Raw genomic sequence first — 14,421 nt, 5'->3', positions numbered from 1 at the left:
CTTTCTTCCCAGGCAGGCGAGCCTCCTCTATCTCTTTGAAGATTACAGGGCTTTAGCATGCCTTTAAAGTGAATTTTTCCCCCAGCGTTTTATTATAATTAATGACCAGAAAACTCTTCTCTTTTTTTCCCCCCTTTATCTCTTAAATATGTTTCTTTCCTCTTTAAAAATGCAATATTTCTTTTAACCCAGGATATGGATGAGCCTGTCCCCAGCAGGGCAGGCCCGGCTTCATCTGTCAACTTGATTATGCAAAGCCTCTGTTTTCAGCTGGCATCTGAGGTGGATTTCAAAGCCATGACTCATGTGTGCTTCCAGGCTTAGGACCCAGAGAGCAACCTTCTACCACGAGCTCTCAACACAGGTCTGGCTTCTGGAGAGAAAGTTCTCCAAGGGCCCGGTGGCTCAGTGATGCACAAGACTCTTTGTGAGGATACACGGGTGCCTGGGCATAACCCCACAGTACACTTCTGCCAACCTCAGCTGGCGCTCTGTTATCGCTGTTCCAGAGCCATCTCACAAAACAAGAGACACATCTGCAACAGCTCAGATGGACTTGAACTGAGAACTCATCCGATCAGTGTGCAAAGATGCAGGGAATAAACCTAGATTGTTACCAGTTTTTGTTGTTGTTTTTACATAATGCTCTATGGTACATGCACACAACAGAACAATACACAGATGTCCTCAATATTAAGTACGAAGTAGAAAAAGAGCAGTTATAATACGCCCATGGATATATGTACACGGAATATGTCTAAATCTGAGACAAGGTTGCTCAGTGACCTTGGGGACCTACTGACCGTTGGGGCTGGCTAAGTCTTTGTGGTGGGGGCTGTCCTGTGCGTTGCAGAAATTTCGGCAGTATCCCTGGCCTTTACCCACTGAACGTCAGTCACACCTTCCAGGTGTAGCTCCAGGTATCGCCAAATGTCTTCCTTAGGACAGCAAAACTGGGAAGAAGGACTAAATAGGGGATTTTACTAATTTTTTAAAAATTAACTTGTATTGCTTTGGGGCAGGGCGGTGCTCCAGTGTGAGACAACATTTAGGTATCCTGATTTAATAACCAAATACCCTTTATAAACTACAGGTCAGGTATTCAAGGACATGGATTTTCTGAATTTTAGTTTCTTGATGTGACACAAATATTATACATTCATTGTCTTCATTTGGGGCCATGGTTTCCATTCTGGGAACCTGGCATACAGCCCTGGAACTGTCTGTTCAGGGCATAAGTGTTCTGAACGTCAGGCAAGGTGTGTACTTCTCTCTCTAATGAGTCATACTGTACACTTGACAAAAGCTTAACTTCAATGGGGCAGCTTTGGCAAAGCATCATCATTTAATCATCATTGCCTGTTTAATAGATGGGATGCAGGAAAGTGAGTACTTGCTTTGCTTCCAGTAGTAACCCCCTCAGTGGGAGGAAAGGAGAGGGACTTGTCTCAGGTGGTACAGGAATAACGATTTAGGCAGAGGCCCAATTTGCCCGTCACATCCAGGGTATCTTTCAGGGCACCTCTCTCCACAAACCACTTGAAAAGATGCCTCTAAAGGAACTTTGAGAAATACATTCACGAGCATGGCTCAAACTGGCTTTGATCCAATCATCCAGGAGATTGTGTAGCTCTAGAAGCCAAAGCCCCCATTCCCGGGACTATGATTTCAGGAGGTCTAGAGTGGGGCCCATGCCTCTGGATGCTTTGAAAGCAACCCTGGGGCATTCTACTGTAACCTTACCCCATTTCTTGTGGGCCATTTTCTGCAAAGTCCATTGTTAGAGGTCCTCCGTGATAAATGAGAGGTAGAATTGAAACCACAATAAAATACTCTTCCGCGATGACAAACCACCTTGTGGATGCCTGGGATGGGAGTTTTACAGGTGGGCCCGTGGCCTTTGACTATCTCGGAAGATGGATCTAGGTTTAGAGACCCTGTATGCTGGACGTGGAGGGGCCCTCCCACGCGTGCTGTGCAGCCAGCAACAGCGTTTCCGGAGGTTTTGCAGACTCAGTATCTGAACCATGTGGATGAATTGCCAGCTGAATTTGATCAGAAGCCCTGAGATCCGGGGGTCTGAAGCGTCCAGGCCTGGGATTTCTCAGCCATGAAGTACTAAGTTTCTGGGTGCCTACCACAGTGTTGCCAAGGACAGGGGGGAAGGGCTCGACAAATGGTCACAAGTGAGGTCTCTGCTCAAAGTCAGTGACGGATCCTGCACCCCACCCTCCAAATTCCGTCTACTCATTAAGGCCTAATTCTCTTCTCACCCCGCTGAGAAGCCTTACCTGATTCCTACACCCCTGAGTGTGAGCCACATACTTACACGAGCAAGCAAGACTATAAACTCAAGTGCGTCCTGCCTGAGTGAACTGACCCATCCAAGGTGAGGTCACAGTCTGGCTTTGGACAGGTCTGAGTTGGAGAACACATTTTACAAAGGAGGGTTTGGAGGCTCAGGGAGCTCGTGCCTACAGAGGTGAGCTGGCCTTCTGTGGCGGGCAACGATGAGGACAGGATAAGCGGGAAACACTGCTGAAATCCAAATAAGGTCTGGAGTTTAGTTGCTAGTAATATACCCATGCTAATTTCTTAGTTTTGATACATGGGTCATGGTGACATCAGATGTCGACCTTAGGGCAAGCTGGGTGCAGGACACACGGGGAACTTTTTGTGCTATCTCTGTGTGCCCGCCCACACAGGTGACGAATTGAAATTGCTCATTGACATGTGTTAGGACCAGGGGCTCTGTGTTGTGTTCATGTCCCAGTTCTGCCACTTACCAGCTGGAATTTTTCACAGAAGAAGAGTGGGAAAGTTTCCTAACCCTTCACCTCAATTTCCCCATCTGTAAAATGGGGCTAACAGAACCTACCTAAGGGAGTTGTTCTGGATTAAATAGCATTAAAATGTTTGTACACTGCTGCCATATGACAACTTTCTCAGAACCAGCCACTGATATTCCTTCCTGTGCAACTGGTATCTGCCAAGCAAACCAAATAATTCAGACCTTCAGACCCTGGTTGGATGTAATTTTTTTTTAGTGTGGCGATCACATGGCTTTTTTTCTGTGATTGGCCAGTGGGGGGTCTCTGGCTCACGCCTCTCAACAGTGGCCTAAAACACCTCTGACCATCAGACAAACAGACCCTGGCATCCTGCCCACACCCCAGCTGCGTGTCTCCCCTGCGTCCAGTCTCCTACTGGACTAAAACTCTGCCCTGAATTAGGGCACACTCAGAAGGAAGAAAGATGTTTCTTGTAGCCTTCATTGTCATTGGAGAAAATTGGGAACAACCTAAGTGCCCTTCAAGAGGGGATGACGTCAATGGGGGTCCACGGGACAGGCCACTCTGCAGCAGCCAACATGAAAGAGGCAGGTCAATATGTGCCAATGTGGTGTGATCTCCGACACAAATTAAATGAAAATGCTTTACAGTATGCAGTAGTCTCCAATCCTCATGGAGACATTTAGAGGCATGTATTTAAGTATACATTTGTAGGTAAACACACAGAAAAAGATCCAGAACAGTGCTGTTCAGTAGAACTTATGTCACAAGAGAAATGTACTGTGTACCTCTGCTGCCCAGGGCTACGGAGACGAGCCACATTTCAAGTGCTCAATAGTGCGTGTTGCTAGTGTGACTGAGGAACTGAATGTTAATTCTAAATTGAAATTGAAATTGCTCATGGGCTAGCAGGTACCCTATTGGATGGCACAGGCCTGGAAGGCTACAGACCAAACTTAAAATGGCATTGGGGCAGGAAGACAGAAGTCAACGGGGGAGCTTGATCTCTGTTTGTATGAGTTGGCTTATTTAGGAAATGTGTGATAGTCCTCTATTACGTGAAAAACAAACAACAGCTAGTACCCTTCTCAACGCAGTGTGGTTGGACTAGATCCTGGGACAGAAAAGGGACAACCAGTGGAAACGCAGCTGAAATTCGAATAAAGCCTGGAGTGTGTTAAAATAATCTACCGGTGTTTGCTTTAGTTCTGGCCAATTCTTTACGTTTGCGTGTACTGCAAAGGTAAAGAATTAGGGAAAGCTCGTAAGAGCGTACGGGGATTCTCTGTACAGTATGACATTTCTGTGAACCTAAAATGACTTGAAAATAGAGCTTATTTTGAAAATTAATACCGGTGCTGGTCTTGTTCTACATTTAAAAAAGCCAGACACTCGCAACTTGTCTGATAAAGAACAAGAGCAGACACTGGAACCCTTGTTGGTTCTGGGCTGGGCGTGTTCGGGAGCCTTGGCTGAGAGGAGGAAGGCTGTCGAGAGGCTCAGCGGAGTGAGGGCAAGCGGCGGTACCTGCCTCTGCTAGTGGATGGTCATACGGCCCTAGTGCCTTCAGAGACCTGGTGGATACTCAGAGATGAGGCTGAAAACCCACGACATCTGTCCTGATGGCCACACCTCCATGAAAAGATGCCACCAAAACAGGTGCTTCTTTGAGGTCCCTTTCCGCTCATTCTGAAGGTACCTCGAATTATGCAGAAGCCGCGGGGCTAGGACCCCACATTTCGTCCACTATATTCTTCATAGCGCCACCTAGTGGTACATAGTGGCGAGGTTCCACTAATTCTATGTATTTTAATGACGAAAAAATTGGGAACTCTCGTCACCCCTCTGGGTGATCACAGCCTGAGATCCCAGACTAAGTCCTCTGGGCCGGGTACCGTTATACTCTGTGGAAGACGGGCGAGGCCCCTGCCCTCATAGAGTTGCACCTTTGTGGAGCACTTCAGAGTGTGCACCCTGGGGGCCAACAGACCTCGATTCTGTAATTCATTTCTACCGCATCGTAGCTGTAAGGATTTGGGGGCAAACCTGCATCATGAGCTGCTGTGAACCTCTGTTTTCTCATCTGTAAAATGGGGGTGACAGTTCTCACAGCATCGGGATAAGAATTCAGTTCTTGAAATGACCGCATCAATTCTTAAGGCCTGATACGTCATGACAGTTACCCTTTCTTCACCCCCACCATTATTCCCCCAAGCGGAAAAGAGGCTTGAACCACATACCCTTCTAGAAAGTTCCCTGGTCGAGCTAGGAAAAGGGGTGGGAAAAGGCTGTAACTCTTTGATGACTTTATTTTGAAGCTCAAGCCAGAAATTTCGTGGCAATAGTAAACTCAAACCTGGGAAAAGTCTGGAATCTTCTGTTTCCCAGGTGAACGTTTCATAAGTCTTCTGAGCAGCCTGCCCAGTCTGAAAGGCTAGAGATCAGTATTTTCCTGCGAGGCGTAAGGAAATCTTGTGATAAATACATATGTCTGTTTTAGTAGAGCCATCATGGGAATTGAATGAGGTCTGTGCAGCCATGTCACGACCATCACACAAAGTAGAGGCAACATAAATGCATGGTGACTCTCAGGGTTGGCAGGGCTGACGGCTCCCACACCAGCCCATGGTCACGTGACCACATCTGCCTTCCTGAGCATTGTTCGTGACGTGAGTAAATAATGGCTGTTTAATCAAAACCAGACGGTGGCTCTCTCGCCCAGCGAGCACCTCGCCAGCACCCGCCTTCCCCCTCTGTCCACGAGCTTTTGTGTTGGGGGTCCAGGGGGTCTTTGTCTACCCGTTCTCACAAGCAGCTCCTTCAGAGAAGAGTCTCTCTCTAGTTTCCTTCTCAGCGTAAGCCAGCCAGTGTCAGGGCGAGAGTGGGAAGGCAAGTCGCTAAGGACCACCTGTCTGTCCCCACTTCACAAGGAGTATTCCAAGGCTCAGATTAAATGAAAGGTGTACGGAGAGAAGTTTAAGAAGCATTTGCTTCCATGCTTTCTGAAATACCCTTGATGGCAGAGGAGAGTGAAGAGACATACTTGTGTTAGAAAATAATAATACAACTGACTGAACGAACGTTCAATCCAGCTGGGTGAATGCCACCTGCTCCTTTTGTCCTGGTCTTGGTGGCATGGTTTGTAGGTGCAGCAAGCATGGCATGAACCAGGCTCCCCCTCCAGTCACTCGTACCAGAAATTCTAGCAACCCTTTGTTCCAGCCTCTGGAGAGTCTGCAGAGTGTCTGGGGCACTTTCTCTGCTGCTTCCAATAGACAAGAAGCCAGCATGAGATCTCCGTCTCCCCCAAGGAGCAGCCTGGCCTCACCTGTGCATTTGCAGGAGAGACCCCCTTTCTCCTGGCTCCTGGCTGTTGGTACCTGAGGTCCAACAGTAAGGATTTGATAGGCCTGCAGGGTCCAAACCCCACCCCCCTTGCAGCAGGACTTTGGCTTCTGCAGGAAAAGCTAGAGGACAGGCTGGGTCACCTCCTTTCACTGAGACTCAAGAGATCCCAACCCCCACCTCCCTATCTCCAGTCCACGGCTTGAACACCTTTGAATTCTATCGCTTCCAGAAGAGTCATCACCTCCCACCTGCTTGTTTGTGCCTCTGGAGTGCCCTGCCCCAGTGGTTATAGTGCACAGCAGCCCACATCTTGCAATTATGAACTGTTTTGATGACATGAACATGAGCTGAAATGTGTGTGCCCCTCTGGTGTGCCCCTGGCCGTGTTATTCTGTGGAACCTTATTCATGTGTCCGTTTCCTCCTCTGTAAGGTGGGGGTGACCGTGCCCATCTCATAGGCTTTCTCTGAGGATTAAAGTAGCAAATAGGTTATCAAGTACTGACAATAACGCCTGGCACATCGTGTGATAAGAATGTCACTTCACATATACTACAGCATGGCATCTTCCCAAAAGCCTCACGGAGGAAGGAGCTACTGCGTTTCCCTGAAAATAAGACCAGGTCTTCTATTAATTTTTCATCCAAAAGACGCATTAGGGCTTACGTTCAGGGGATGTCTTCCTGAAAAATCATGCTAGGGCTTCTTTTCCGGTTAGGACGTATTTTTCGGGGAACACGGTATTGTGTGTCCTTCTCACTAATGAGGAAAGAAGCAAGCTGGGGGCTCAGTGCTCAGCTCACACAGCCAGCAAGAGGCAGGCTCAGAGTTATAAGGCTTGGCTGTCGGAGTCTTGTCTTTGCCCACATACCCGGTTTAATATTGTACTTCACGGATTTGGTGACTTGTTCAAAGACAAAAACCATCTTGCCCTGCTGATCATTTTGCCTTTGGCAGAAACTCTATCCATCAGCCTGAACACTGTTATTCAGCCTACTGGATTTTTTAGCTCAGAGCTTCTCAACCAGTCTACTCTCCTATAAAACAGCTTAAACATTTTATAATCTTCCAGTTAACTAAAACACGGGGGTGGAAAGAGCCGATCTTTAAGCAAGAGGAACCATGTGAATCCCACGGAGCTCTCAGCCAACTGCCAGGCTTCGAATAACGCTTATTCTGGACTTCCTATGCAGTGAGTCTCTAAGTTCTCTGCCTCTGTTAACTTCTCTGAGCCTCAGTTTCCCCATCTGTCATAGAAGAAAGGGGAGTTGTTTTGAGGATTCAGTGGGTTTTCTTGTCTGTGAGTGTCACATAGTACGAGACAAGTAGAATTGGAAGCCCAGTATCTGGCTCCTGACTCCGTGCTCCTGACCAGTTCTCTTGGGACCGGCCAAGCATCCTCTTGGCCATTCATTTCCAAGTCTTCTGTGAAAGCCAAGTGCAGCCCTGGGCCTCGGCAAGATGGGCACATCTGGCAGTGGGCAGTATGTTTGTTATTCCTGCCCCACCTTCTGGAATGAGGGTGGATTGGTCTGGAGAGGACGTTGAGTAATAACTGGAGAAAGGGCCACTCTGGTTCCCAAATAAACAGGCTCTGAGTGATGAGGGCACCCCTTCCCTCCCACCCCCATCCCCACCCAGGGCAGCTGCTGCCGCCAGCACCATGCACGCGTTTCTTACACGAGGGTGAGTAAACACCACCCGGACCCACTTCAAAAGGCTCCATGGGCAGCCGCCGAGGGGGCAGCTGCTGCTGATGGAACCGACGTGCCTTTGGGGGGCTGGGCCCAAGCAGAGGGGATGGGGTGGCCTCCAGTAACAGACGGCCCCAAGATGTCCAAATACATCAGTGTGGAGGCCTCAAAGGCCCAGAGAATGAGAGCAGGAAAAATAAATAATTCCGTTATCTCTGATGAATTTTTGCCTTTGATCTGATCGCCCCCCCATTCTCCTTCCATCGCTCTTTCTCCCTACCCCCTTCCCTGATTTTTCTTTCCCCCACTACCTCTTTTTTTTTCAAACCTTTCCTCATACTTTGATTTATGCCTCAAACCGTTCTGCAAGGCTGACGTCCCCTGATGAATTAGTGGGGTTGTTCTGTTTCGAGACCCCGACCAGGCGGCTGGGAAGGGGGCAGGGGAAGGTTGGATGGTTCCTTCCAAACAGGGAAAGACCTGGCTCTGGTGAGGGGATGCTGTATGGACACGTTGGGCACATGTGTAGACAGACGCGTGTTCCCATCGGTACACCCAGCCACCTAGAGCTGGGCCAGCCTCTGCTTCCACCTGTCTCTTCTTGAGTCTAAGCCGACTTAGGATTAGGGAGCGGACACTCTTCTGCGGTCGCCTCCTTCTTTGTGGGTTATTCATTCAAAAACCAGGAAGTGCTCACTGCGTGCCAGGCTCTAGGAATTGAGGGTTGAGTGCAGTCAGGAGCTGGAGGCGGCACACTGGAGATGCTCTTGTTTGCACTCGGGGCAAGATCGTGCCCAGATCGCAGGCTCTAGGGCCAGACTACCCAGGTTCAAGTTCAACGTCTGCATTTCACTAGCTGTGTGACGTTAATTTACGAAAACTACTCAACCTCTCTGTGCCCCAGTTTCCCCACATATAAAATAGGGTAACAGGGTCCACATCATAGGATTAAATGAGTTCATACGGACAGCATTTAACAGTGGCTAGGAGGTGACAAACACCTTTCCATCACCTATTAGTGGGGGAGACAGCATAAAAAGTAAGGCACCCTAGGAGTAGCTAACAGAGGCACATAGACTAGACGCTTTAGAGAAGACTGTTGGGGGTAAAAGGAGCATGGAACAGCACGTGCAAAGGTCCTGAAGCAGTCAAGGAATTAAAAGCGAGTACTATTAGAGTCTGGAAATTTAATGGGGCTGGCAGAGTGCTGAGATGAGAGTAGCTGGTGGCAGAGGCTTATAGGACAGGATCAGGAGCTTGGTTTTTCTCCAGATGGCAGTAGGAAGCCCCTGAGGGCTTACAGGAAGCTGGACTGGTGACATGTGCATTTAAAAGACTCCTGAGGCTAGTGCCTGGGAAGGGGGACGCAAGTGGAGGCCAGGAAGGCAGACAACTTATTGGAGTCGTCCAGATGGAGAAGTGAGAGTGATACGGTGACTTGAACGACGACGGCTGCTTCTCTCACTCTCCTTGAGAGACAGCAAGGAGGCATTGTCCAAGGAACTCCGTCGGACAGCTCTTGAAGAGAGCTGATGGAAAGGTCAAGACAGCCTCCCGAGTTGGGAAACAACTGGGCGTTGATGGTATCGCCGACTGCAGGGGGGTAAGGCTGATGATGTGTTTTCGGTGTGAATTGCCAAGTGGCAAAGAAGACCACGGGAGCAGCTGAGTTCATCTTGCACACCCACGCTGAAGAGATTTGGAGGCAGGGCGAATGAAAAGATTAGGAGTTGATGCAAGCAGGTGGCTGCTCTCCCCGAGTCGGGAAACTCGAGGCAGCTGAAACCTGACTCCAGGAACCTCCAATGATAATAATCAATAGTGCGCAACTTGACTGCACATTGGGGTTTTTAAAAAGTCCTAATGCGTGGCTCCCACTCCCAGACAACGATTGGATTTGTATGAGATGTGATTTCGCCTCTGAGATTTTTTTTTTTTTTTAAGCTTCCAGGTGGTTCTAACGTGCAACAAAATCTGGGAATCACTGTAGTAAAAACTCACATATTAGGTCCGGGCCAAGTGCTGTGTTAAATAGATGACATACCCTGACTTTAATCTCTGTGACAATCTCTCTAAAGGTGTTTTTTCTTCTGTCCAGAGGAGATGGGAGTAACTGCTTTGTAAGGTTAAACAACTTGCCCAAAATGACACAGCTAATATGCAGGTCATGTTAGCGCTTGAGTCATCCGACTCCAGATAATGGGCTTATCACCATTATGTGACCCTGCCTTCCCACTTGGGGATAGAACAAGGATGGGCAGCGATGGTGAAAGTGCCTCACGTATTTGAAGAATGCCATCTTGGAAATTCCTCGGAGAAAATCCAGAGGAATTCCTCTCATGTGGTTCCAGGGGAGCAGAACTAAGTGTGGGAGTGGCTGGGAGGTACCCAGAGGGGGTCTTCCCCATCAAAACTGATGAAAAAGTCTAAGTTTCTCCTTGTTCAATCTCACACGGGCTGCCTGGGTTGGTGGCATCCAAGGGGAGAGAATGGATTCAGGTACCGCTTGTTGGGGACACCGTCAAAGGAAGCGATGGGCCATGGAGTAGCTTTCACCTTGATGACCTCCACATCCTCAACACTTCAGTTCTATTGCCTGGTATTAGGGAGGGCACAGACGAGACTTTGTGTTACCAAGGACTCCCTGTCTGTCTTAGTCACCATACTCTTGCTAGGCTGGCCTTTGAATTTTGGCGATGTTGAGGCTCTTTCCTGCTTCAAAATCTGCCATCACTATGTGATATGATCCTTCCAATTGGATTTTTACGATATTATGTGAACAAGTCACACTGTATCCATTTTGCTGTGGACATTTGCTGGTGTCCAGTCTGGGGCAAGAATGAGAAATGCTACTATGGATGTCCTTGGACTGGTCTCCTGGTGCTAGGAGTGGAATTGCTGGACCACAGAGCATAGAGATCTTGACCTTGATTTAGTGAATACCAACCTGGTTTTCCAGAGAGGTCTGGACCGTCACAGCAACAGTTCACGAGAACGGCTAACCCACACCTCTGCTAGTGCTTCTCTGCCAGGAAGTGCCAGTTGCCGCCTGCCAGTACGTCCTGTACTTCTACCCCTGTTCCTTTCATGGTCTCCATTTTATCCTCAAGCTGATTCTCTGAGGGAGGAGGTGGTAGGATCCCCATTTCACAGATAAGCAAACTGAGCCTCACCCTAAGTCACACTGAGGGGGAAGGGAAGATACAGACCTCATTTCCACCTTGCAGTCAGTAACAGTCGTTCCTTCAAGGACCACAGCCCCCCAATATATACTCTGTATCCCCTAGAGTATGTAGCGGTGGCGTCTGCCCCAGAGGGGGAGCAACTTCCCTTACAGGCGTTGGACTCAATCCTACAAATTGGAGGTGGGGTGGTTTTGTGGCTTCGCTAATTCCAGACTCTTATTACAAGGCTAGTCCTCTGCTGAGGGCTGTTGGGTGGCCATACGGGGGCTGTGAAGAGCTTACACTTTAGAAGCAGACTGCAGGATTCAAGGGCTGCCTTCATTTGTGGGGAGCCATGTGACCTTGGGCAAGTTTCCCCACCTCACCGAGCCTCAGTTTCCTCCACCTGAAAAGGGAAATAATAGTGCCTTGCTGCTTGAGTCATGGTGAAGATTAGGTAAGGTCATGAACGCTTTTATTAGCACTTGAGGCGTAGGGAGACACCACCACCATTTCAAAAACTAGAGAGAGAAAAAGGGTATGTTTGAGAAAGTAATCTAGTTCCAGCAGTTATGGTGTAAATGTCAGCGATCCCACAGCCAGAATTCGAAAGGGAGGATGTGTGTGTGTGTGTGTGTGTGTGTGTGTGTGTGTGTGTGTGTGTTTGGGGATGTTGCTAAGAGTTGCTGGAAGGGGCAGCTGAAGAGCCACCTTGATTACAGTGTGGAACTATCCTTGCAGCGGTCACCCTGTGTCTATATTTCCCGCCTGCTAGTCCATCAACTAAGAATAAAATTCTAAATGGATCATATTCCAAACAAAGGATAAAATAAACCCAATTAAAGAGATGGATAAAAGTAGGAAAGGTTAAAATAACAGAATTGGTGTAAAACAACTCCCTTGGCTAGGTTAGGACCCTAGCTCTGTGCTCTGAAAGCACCCTGCATTCCCTGGCTAGACCTCTCACAGTCGTAACTGACGTTTATTTGCTAACCTCCCTGGGTGCATGGGAGAGGCAGTGTCTGCCTTCTTCTGGGTGGTATCCTGGCACGTAGTATGTGCTCACTAAGCATTTTCTCCTGCTTGCAGTTTTATTCAGTGAGACCCCTAAAACCCAAAACATCCAGTAAAAGGAGGAGAAGACAAAGCTTAGAAATTGACATAAGGCATAAGGTAAGATGCTACATGATATAATCATGGTAGGAAATAAGGAGAACACTTGGTGGCATGATTATAAAGTCAAGTTGGGAAACTGAAAACTTGATCAGCTAAAGTGAAATGTGCCAATCTTGGTCTCTTACCCCCTTGTGTTTTTAAGCTCTGATCTTCTAGGTTCAGAGTGCTAGACATCTTCGGACTAAGGTAGCTTGACTCCAGAAGAAAGAAACTTGCTCATCTGTCTTCCGGAGGTTTGTGTTATCAGCACGAGGCCACTTGGAAGAGCCTTTCTGTGAACTTCCAACTGAGCAGGACCTTATAACATTGTCCCCTCATGTCCCTGAGGGAACTTAGGCACCAAGCTCTCAGGCTCAGCTTCTCTGGGCAAATCTCCCTCCATCAAAAATAGAAAAATAAAAACAGGCGTGTGCCCATAATTCCCAAGGGTAGTTTCCTTATTGCAGCTTCTCTTCTAGAAAACGTCTGCCTTCCTGGCGGAGGTGCCATAGCCCGCTACAGTCATTCCCTATTTCAGGGATGTTTTCCACCCAAACCAGTTTGCACCAGCCTCAAAATGCCCCTGAGGTTTCTAGGGGAACATGTGGGGTGTCTGGACTGGTCACGGAACAAAAGGAAGGCAGGCAGGTTGGCATGGAGTCTGCTGCATCTGAGAGTCTAGAATCATTCATCTGTAAGTACCAGGTGACCCCAATGGAGAAAGACCTCACTGCTGGGGTCCAGCTGACCATGGTCTACATAGGAAGGGGAGTAATATGGTCAAGAACGCAGTAGGCTGCAGGGGCAGAGGGCTAGGATGTAAGCCTGTTCCTGCCACTCTCCAGCAGTTTGGGCTGGACTTCCTTTATCTCCCTGAGCCGCCTTTTTCTTTCCTATGAAATGGCAAGCATAGGACCATGAAATAGTATTTCATGTGGCTGTTGGGATTAAAGAAAGTCATAGATGGTAAAGGGCTTTGACCCCACCCCCATGGGGGCCAGACACTGCGTAGTATTTGTTATTATATGACTCCTCTGCTGCGCATTTGCTGGCTGTGTGACTTGAAAAGTAAAATGAATCCAATAAAATGGGGAGTAGGCATTTCTCCCCGAGGCTATTGCGAGGACCCGATGAGATTTATTCAGACTTCAGTATTGCCTTCTGCCCGGACTTAGGAGTCCATGGAGCTGGGTTTCACCCTGGACCCTCCACACAGTGTGTGGCATTGGGCCATGACTTCCCTGGTTAGGCCTCAGGTTTCTCACCTGTAAAATGGAGATAACAGGACTTCCACGTGCTGCTTAAGGGTTCGCTGAGACCATGCATTAGATGAGACCGTGCTTGGCCTGAGTAAGGACTCTGCAAACATAAGCTGCAATGATGTGCACGGAGAACGTTTTTAAGATAGAAAGTGCGGTGATAAAGAATAAGGATGACATGGTCATGAGCCGGACATTATACACATTACCTGTGCATCTGGTTTCTTCCTCTTTTCTCTGGGCAACTCTTCTCCACCCACACCCCATGCTATCATGTCTTTCCTTTCTCGCCATTCCTCTCCGTGCTTAAAAAAGGACTGCCTGCTCGTTGAGAAGCTCCAGTCCATTTGTCTCAAAATTCAGGGAAAGATGCCAAACAGCCTCTCCCACTGGGGCCTCGCTGCCTCTGATAAGAAGGCTGAAGAGAGGTGAATTCTGAAAATTAAACAAATCCCGGTGTCTTTGAAAGGTCACCCGGCTCTGATGTTGGCCGTCCTGTCTGTGACAGACAGCAAGGCCGGCCAGCCGGAAGAAGGGAGCCTCAGGAGCAGATGAAATCAAAGTCTGGGGCAGCCAGAGAGAGAGTAGGTCCCAGGATGTCACTCCTAGCAGGTCAGCAGCCTGTAAGACGTTGCAGGGTGCTTCTAGGAAGCTGGCTATTCACAACAGCTTTTGGAGCACCTACTATGTGCAAGCACCAAGAACGGAGGAATTGCTGTTCCTACCTGGAAGAACTCACTTTCTAGGGAAAAGTTAGCACGTCTCTCCTGCCCCACAGCAGACAAGAGTGTTATCTCTGGTGGGTGGGCATCTGCTCTCTCCACAGGAACACGGGAGGAGGGTGGAGCTGGGGTTCTGGAGACCTCGCATCAGCTGTCCCTGTCACAGGGATCTGCATGAGACTCACAAAGTCTGTGGCTCCCCCAGCATTGGATGAGGAGGCTGGGCAGTGCTCTGTTTTCCAGGAGCCTTGCCCCTGTGTACAGGAGGATTGAGGGGCCGCTCTGCAA

Source organism: Rhinolophus ferrumequinum, chromosome 25 (genome assembly GCF_004115265.2).
Source record: "Rhinolophus ferrumequinum isolate MPI-CBG mRhiFer1 chromosome 25, mRhiFer1_v1.p, whole genome shotgun sequence".
Lineage (NCBI taxonomy): Eukaryota > Metazoa > Chordata > Mammalia > Chiroptera > Rhinolophidae > Rhinolophus > Rhinolophus ferrumequinum.
Note: the sequence above shows the minus strand (reverse complement) of the source record.